The 8,763-nt window shown below is 37.3% G+C and overlaps 1 pseudogene; it reads right to left on the minus strand.

Annotated features, from left to right (window-relative positions):
* Nucleotides 1-3,294: 3,294 nt before the first annotated feature.
* Nucleotides 3,295-5,522, minus strand: LOC129069482 (metaxin-3-like; annotated as a pseudogene).
* Nucleotides 5,523-8,763: the final 3,241 nt, after the last annotated feature.

Genomic DNA, 8,763 nt, shown 5'->3' on the forward strand with positions numbered 1-8,763 from the left:
TTATGTACATTACATAATAATGATAATTAATGACTGTTATTGGTTTATATATTTACTACAGTATATTATAATTTTTATTGTTATTTTAGAATGTATTCTTTCTATTTATTAAAAAAAGTTTGCTATGAAACGGTATGCCGTGTTACACCGGCAACAGCCTCGTATTACATACGTCTCATGTTTACTGTGTCTCCTGATTGCATCATATTCTCTTGTGCTTGATTTACGGTAATCTCATGATGTTTTTTGCAGTGACATGATGTTCAGGTTTGTAACCTAGGAGCAATAGGCTACACCATATAACCTAGGCGTGTAGTGGGCTATACCATCTCGGTCTGAGTGAGTGCATTCTATGATGTTCACACAGTGACAAAATCACCTGAGAAATGTGCATTTCTCAGAATGTATCCCCATTGTTAAGTGGTGCCTGAATATATTTTACTAAATTATTTTAAAAAGCTTAAATAATATTCTGTTTCCTGGTTGTTTACTCTTATTCAGCATAGTGATGATCTATCACTATTCTTTTCTTCAGTAGATGCCTGCAAATAAAACATTTTTCCTGTATTGTCTAAAAGGAGCCCATGTTTTGTAGAAAAAAAATAGGATCCGATAACATTGTCATTAATTTTCTTGTCTTGCTCCATCCAAATCCCTGACCGAACAGCCTAACAATTTGCTACTTTTTACATATTACCGTAGGACCTTACGTCAGGACATCTTCCCTAATAGGGAAGGTGACAACAAGCTGTGCTACTTGAAGTTCTACCCACTAGAAGAACTTCCCCTCTCTACAGTACTTCGGGGACACTCTGAACATAGCATAATAACACAACAGTATACTGTGCCGAGTATTCTGCAAAAAGGCTGAAAGCTATCCCTCTTTGCTCACTGATCATAGTGAAACTCTCTGTGAGGTCATAGGTATGGCCAAGGGATGGATGGCATTTTATAGGAGTAGATATACTGCGAATGCAGGCGGCCAGCTCATGCAAGTTACTTGTATATTCAGTCTTGGGCCTGTACTTATAAGTACCACTCCCCCCTGACAGATGGAGTGCTCTCTATTGTATGGTTTGGAATCAGTTTGGGTTACAGAGCCATCAAGTATTTCATTATTAAGTGTTTTTATACGCTTCTGGGGGCCAGGAGCAAGCCAGGTGCTAGTTCTCAAAAGAAGAGCTGTTTGCTGAAGGGGACATGCTTTCTGTATGATACTCTATTAATCAGGGTAAAGTCAGCTTCAGTCGGCAATTTCAAATGATTGTCCTTGTAGCCTTAATGTTCTTATGTTTCTATCAAACCAGAGTATCTCAAACCACAGGCCACCAGCCCCAATCTTTACTTTGCTCTAACTAGTCAAATAAGAGCTTACTTAATGCCTCATTTCCTCCTCATCTGTCCCACTGACTTAAAAAACAACAAATAAACCAAAAAACAAAAGAGAAAGGAAGAATGGAGTGTTAGAGAGCCTCTTGGAAAATTTTCCTATATTGTACCCTGGATCCCATAAAACTGCCATATAACTATTTATCCTTCTCATGAGAAGCATATGGGATTAACAGACTGTGATAATGTTCTTTTATTTTTCCATAATATTTTAACTTCTATCTATTAAAAGGCTTTCAAGACCAAAGAAAGCAACTTAAAGAAAGTAATTTATATTATATAATTTTTATTTGATCTAACACTTGATCTTTCTCTTTTGAGTTCAATGGCCTTCACCTGGGGAGACATGAGTGAGGGTATTCATACCTCTTTATTATGAAAAATTTCAAACATACCTAAAGTAGAGAGATGGCTATAAGAAGTCTCCATGCACCTAACACCCAGCTCCAACAATTACCAAGATGCTGTCACGCTTATTTATACTCTATCCTCCCCACCATTACTTTTTTTTCTTTTGCTGGAGTATTTTAAAACATTCCAACACATATCGTTCACTTGTAAATTCTTCAGTAATAATCAATAACACATATAGTTTAATATTAAAATCATGACATAACCTCAATTTCATTGATATGCCAGAAAAATTGATAACAATTCCTTAATATTATCTAATAATCAGTCCATGTTCAGTTTTTCCTAATTGTCTCAAAATATCTTTTTACAGCTGGTGTATTTAAATCAGGATCTAAACAAGATCTACATATTGCATTTGGTTGGTAGGTTTCTTAAGTCTCTCTCTCCCTCTTTCTCTCTCTTCAAAGTTAGAGTCTTTTCTATTGAAGTAATTTATATTTTCCCTAGTTCCTAAAATAGACATCAGGTTTCCAAACAGAAGAAGAAAGCCCTAGCTAAAGAGCCACATATTAGATATTCATACTGGTCTAAGAAAACTAATACATTGAATAAATTAACTTGAATAAATTAACAGTGCAGATTCAGAACAGAATTGTAGCTTTTATTCAGAAATATATGAGCCAAAGGCAAACATCTGCCAAAATTAAGGCAGGTTTTTTGTGTTTTAAAAATTTATGCAGCATAATGTATTTATTCCTCCAAGTTCACTTAGTGTTAATCTCAATATTAAAGTATGTTGCCAAGCTAGAATACAAGCTTCCTAATTAAAAAAAAAAATGGCATAAAATTTCCCATTGTTTTAGAGTCTTCCTTGTACCTAACAGTATCTTATTTTCGCCTTCCCTTAGTGTAAGAGATTACAGCAACAATCATATGACTGGAAGGCAAAAGCTTAGGCACAAAGCATGACAACTGTCAGGAGTTACTTTCTTCCTGTTTGAGTCAGCTTGAGTGTTGGCACTTTTCAAGTGTTGGTTCCAAACCTGGAGAATTCCCGGAATGAAATTTAAAAGGCTCCCTCCCCTGCTGCCCCCGCCCCCTCCCCCTTCCCACCCCTGCCCCCTCCCCCTTCCCATCCCTGCCCCCGGAGGGCAAGGAGAAGCTGAAGAGAGAGGCAGACCACTCTAGACTGGTAGGCGGCAGCTTTAATAAGCACGGGAACTTACATAGAAGGCTTGTCTGGGCAGCTGAGAGACAACCAGATCTCTGTATCCACCAGCTAGAATCTTAGGAGTTTATATGGAGCCCTTAACAGACTTCAGTCAGGCATCCAGTCCAGATGGTTTCCACGACACATTACTCTCTCAAGGCTGCATCCTTGGAAAGGCTGCCAGTGTAGGAGTGGTGGGCAGAGTGTACATTCCAAGGAAAGAGGATGGGGTGGTGAGCTTCCAATTGCCTGGGTCCCACTCAGGGCTCAGCTGGTGGTCACATCCTCTCAACGACCTCCTCCAACACCAAGGAGGAAGTTGAAGGCTTTGGTGAAGATTGTCATCCACCTCCAAGGCGACACCGAAAATAACTGCTGTAGGATGTCATCACAAAAGCACACAGGTTGGAGAGCTGTTTCAAACTGACCTTTCGGAAAGTGCAGTTTATAGAGAGGTGAAAGAAAACCAAACACACAGGCAGCCGAGGTGGGTGTATCTCCAAAGAAAAACGATGTGTCTCCGACCTGTTTGACAGTGGGTTTCTGCAGTCCTTGGCATCTCTGTGTGTCTGTGCGTTCCCTGGGCAGAAGTGGAACAGGGCAGCTCTTCTCTGGTCAGGAGAATCCTAGTCAGCATTCCCTAAGACACCTTCCAGGAAGGGTCAGACCAAAACCATGGCTTTGTCCCAGTACAGAATTGTCACTCTCAGCTGAGAACGTGGAAGCACTGCAGGAAGCAGCTTCTTTTCAAGGAGAGCAGTGTAAACCAGCATGTCTGCCCCTTGTTTTGCTGAGAGTTCATGACCAGCATTACATTTCTGTTTTCTTAAAACACTTAGTATTTTTGTTGGCTGATAAACAATGTCATTTGTTGTCTAAATTGGTACATCTCCTCTTGACTCTCTCTATTTGTTATCAATGACATTGATGTTTAAGAGTGCACCGGAAAATTTGGCATGGCCAGGAACTCACTGCGTATGATGCGTACCCCCAGCCACCTTCCCTGTAACTGGGCTCCCGGGGAGCTGCCATCTTGCTGAGGCTGAACTTTACTACTCTCTAGTCTCTTTTAATCAAGAGAATGCCCCCTCTTTTTTTGTTACTGTTTTCATTTTGATTTAGTTTTATGCCATTTATTTGTTGAAGAAACCAAGTAATCTGTCATGTAGGATTTCCCACATTCTGAATTTGGATTTGTAACGTATTTTTCTATGCTCTGTATTTTTTATACACTGCTACATAAATCCCTGGGCTTTATAATTTTATATTTTTGTCAAGAATAGTTTGAAAGTGACATTCCATATGTTCTAGATCATATCAGGAGGTACGTGACGTTGTCCAGCTTTTAATAATGTTGAGAGTGATTAGTGGGTTCGTGTGTTTTCAGTATGTTTTTAAAAAAAATTTTTTTAAAGACTTTATTTAGTTTCTTTTCAGGGGAGTAGGGAGGAAGAAAGAGAGGGAGAGAAACATCAATGTGTTTGAGATACATTGTTCTGTTGCCTCTCCCATGTCCCCTTCTGGGGACCTGGTCTGCACCCCACACATGTGCCCTGACTGGAAATTGAACCGATTTTTGGTTCACAGGCCAGTGCTCAAACAACTGAACCACATCAGCCAGAGCTTTAAACCAGAGGCTGGTTTAAAGTTTGCCATCGAATTTTCATCCAATAATTTCAGTAGTAATTGATGATCATTGCCTCGATCCATTATTTCATAAGAGATTGCAAAAGAGTGTTTTTTTTCTATTTCCATTATTTCTTTTGCATTTATTAGATGTGGTTTAATATAAATAACTTTCTCTCGTCATTGATTTGGATAGCCTGAAATACAGGACCTGCAGCAAAGGCACCTGGACCCCTTCTGTTTTTAGGGGAAAAAATCAACTTTCAGAAAAATGAGATGTTTGAAAATTTTGATAGAAACATCCACAGGTGACCAATGAGGTTTTTGGGGTTTTTTAGGCCACTAAATTTTGGGGTGGCCATATGTTCTAGATGGCAGGCATAGATACTGAAAACCACAAAGGTTAAAAAATTGTTATCATCTGCCCTGACTAGTGTGGCTCAATGGATTGAGCACTGGCCTGTGAACCAAAGGGTCACTGATTCGATTCTCAGTCTAGGGCACATGCCTGGGTTGCAGGCCAGGTCCCCAGTAGGGGGCACATGAGAGGCAACCACACATTGATGTTTCTCTCCCTGTCTTTCTCCCTCTCCTCCTCTCTGTCTAAAAATAAATAAATAAACAAATCTTTTAACAAATTGTTGTCATGGACTCATGGATGTTTATTTATTCCATGTGTTATTGTTCACTGTAGTCATAATTCTTCTTGATGCTGACATTTTTCCATACTTGGCCAATGAGAGCTTTCAGTTAGTGCCTCTGTCATTTTGACATGGGCCCTTGTCTCTGATAGCTCTTTCACTTTTAGGTACAAGATATCCCAGGCTCAATCTGTATAGCTCCTGCTCCAGTGTTGAAATCAGTTATTTCTCCAAGGAGCCCTGGTTCCTTTAGGGGGAGATGGCATTTTAGAGACCACAGTCTGACCATTGGGGGTACTCATCGCTACTCGGCTGTCATGAATTCTAGCGCCCTCCTGTGGCAGAGAAAGGAAATACTTATTTTTTTAGAAAGAGTAAGCAATAGTTCCAACGAATACTTTTAATTCAAATGAAATATTATATAGTTTTTACTTATTTTCTTTGATTTTAAACATACATACTTTTATTCTCTTACACCGAAAATCTTGGCTGCTAATGACATTTGCTTTATTTTATCATATATAACAGTTTTGAAATACCAATATTATTACTAACAGTAAGTCTACTGAGTACTGTTTAAGATTTATTTATATCTTTTTGTCCTTAAGATTTATCTCATTATACCCTGTACAGCTAATATACTAGGTTTCAAAGTCACTTGAAAGATTTCTTTGTATGGTTATGACACAACTTGATAGACAAATAGGTTTGTTTTTATTCAGTTTTTTAAAGTGATTGCTTTTTATTCTCTTGTAGTTAAATTTGTTTTCCAAATTATTTGTCTATTTTATTTTTATGTGTATGTTTTATTATATTAAACTATAACACAAGGTATATGCAGAAACATACAACTTCCATCCTTATCCATTTTCTGAAAAATAATTATTTTTGTTAATTTTCATTTTATACACTTCTAAATTTTGAATAGAGTGAAAGCAAATATGTGTATACTTCTATTTTCCTTTCATTTTTACACAAAGAGTGTAATAATAGTATATACACTCTTCTGCCTATATTTTTGCCTCTATCACAGAAATAATTGAGAAATATGTACATTTAAAAATTTTTCCAAGTGGAAATTTTTTTTATTATTACCAATTTCTAGCACTGTAGTCAGAGAGCCCTGTTCATGTTACTTGATTTGATTGCAGTTTTTCTTTATGGACTAAGATATCCATTCTTATGAACATTCTGTGTGTACTGCAACAGGAGTTCTATTCTCTAATATTGTGATTCAGAATTTGATAAATGTTTGTAAGTTACCATACTGATTATATTGTGTAGGTCAGAGCTACTCAAAATGGCTAGACTACTATGTCATTAAGGACACTGGTTCAGCTGATTTTTTTTTTTTTTTTTTTTGGTAGCAAGACTTTCTCAATGAAGGGAGGGGTATGCTGACTTATATTCTGCGTGAGCTTCTTATCTCACTGCATCTGGGAACCACGGTGCGTGAACTGGCCCCAGTCTGTAAACACATTTTCAGTAGCACTGGAGTAGGTTTCCTAAATTTTTATTCATTTATTGTCCTCTTGCTTTGTCTTGGAATGAGAGTAACCTGCGAAACTTTCCTCTTGTTAACGTGTTTCTATTACATCTGCATCTCCTGTAGTTTTTCCTTTATGAAAGTTGATTGCTGTGTTCTTGAGTAGATATATATACCTCCATTGTTATGTTAGCCATTAGTATTATAAAAAGCCTCCTTTTTCTTTTTTAAAAAAGATTTTATTTATTTATTTTTACAGAGAGGAGAAGGAAGGGACAAAGAGAGGGAGAGAAACATCAATGTGTGGTTGCCTCCCACACGTCCCCCACTGAGGTCCTGGCTCACAACCCAGGCACGTGCCCTGACTGGGAATCGAACCAGCAACCTTTTGGTTTACAGGCTCAATCCACTGAGCCATACCAGCCAGGGCAGCCTCCTTTTTCTTTTTAATGCTTTCTGGTCAGAATTCTCCCTTGACAAATATCAACTTTATGGCCCTTGTTCTCCTTCTGTTTTACATTTTGCCCATTTTGCCTGGTAAATATTTGTCCATCCTTTTATTTTTTAATTTTCTTATTTTTTTTGTTTTAGGTGTGTCTTTGTTTTGCTAGACAGTTTGAAAATACGTTTGTTTAGTATGTGAGTAAGCCTCATTTATATTATTGGTAAACACCAATATTTTAAAATTATAAAATATTTTACTTTATGGTCATAGGTTTTCTTCTCTCTCTCTTACTCTCTAGATCTTTTAAAAATATTTCTCTTGGAATTTAGGAAGTTTTATATTTTGTTCTTGTTCTTCTTGCTTTTTTTTTAAGAGGGGGAAGAGAGGGAGAAAGAGAAGGAGAGAAACATACATGTACAAGAGAAACATAGATCAGTTGCCTCTTGCATGTGCCCCAATCTGAGACCAAACCTGCAATCCAGGCGTGTGCCCTGACCAAGAATCAAACCAGCAGACTTTTGCTTTGAGAGATTATGTCCATCTGAGCCACACTGGTCAGGGCTATATTTTGTTTTAATTGTTACCTTTATAATAACACATTTGCAAAATACTATATTTTATCCATTTATGTATCTTTTTTAAAGATAACAATCCAACTTCTCCCTCAAATAGAATAATGTTAATAATAGAAAAGCCCAAACCTGCTTTTCCCTTTCCCTCTACAGGTGGTACCAAAAGGACTCCCTAAAGAGAGATCAGACTATCTGTGTATCAGCGTGTGCTTTTCAGGAGCCTTAAGCCACAGTGCTCTCTGTCCATTTCCGTGAGGGGTTATGAGGAGGTTCAAAGCAATCCCTCATCTCACCGCCAACTTACCCTGGGCTTCTGCCCTAAATCAGTGTATGTGTGCTCTTTCCTGGAGACAGGAAACAAATGTGTAACTTCAGTAAAACACCTGCTTAAAAGCCCCACCCCTCAACTTGTTCAGAAGCCATCTTTGTGTTTTTTAAGTATTATTTTTAAATGAATATTCTTACATTATTTTTACTTATTGATTTGAGAGAGAGAGAGGAAGGGAGCTAGAGAAATGTAGATTTGTTGTTCCACTTATTTATGCATTCATTGCTTCTTTAATGTGCCCTGACCAGGGATCGAACCTGCAATCTTGGCGTATTGGGATGATGCTCTAACCAACTGAGCTGCTCAGCCAGGGTCAAATGAACTCTTCATCACAGTTAGGAAATGTCATTTGTATCTTGTTTTACTTAAAGTTTTTACCAAAAACAGTTCTTGAATTTTATCAGCTGCTATATAATTATATAGTTTTCAATTTGATTTTATCAGTGTGATTAATTATGTTGTTGGATTTCCTAATTTTGAACTATCGTTAAGGGTCCAAAATAAATTCTGTCTTTATTTTTAGGTGGTTAATAATTTTTGTTGCTATTGTGAATGGAATCTTATTTTCTATTACACTTTCTAATTGGTTATTGCTGTTATATAGAAAAGATATTGATTTTTGTATGTTGATCTTATATGTGGTCACCTTGCTAAATTCTCTTATTAGTTCTAATAGTTTGCCAATTGATTTTCTTATGTTTTTCTATGTAAG

The sequence above is a fragment of the Pteronotus mesoamericanus genome, unplaced genomic scaffold, assembly GCF_021234165.1.
Source record: "Pteronotus mesoamericanus isolate MK-2021 breed Mesoamerican mustached bat unplaced genomic scaffold, CSHL_Meso_final contig_221, whole genome shotgun sequence".
NCBI classification, from domain to species: domain Eukaryota; kingdom Metazoa; phylum Chordata; class Mammalia; order Chiroptera; family Mormoopidae; genus Pteronotus; species Pteronotus mesoamericanus.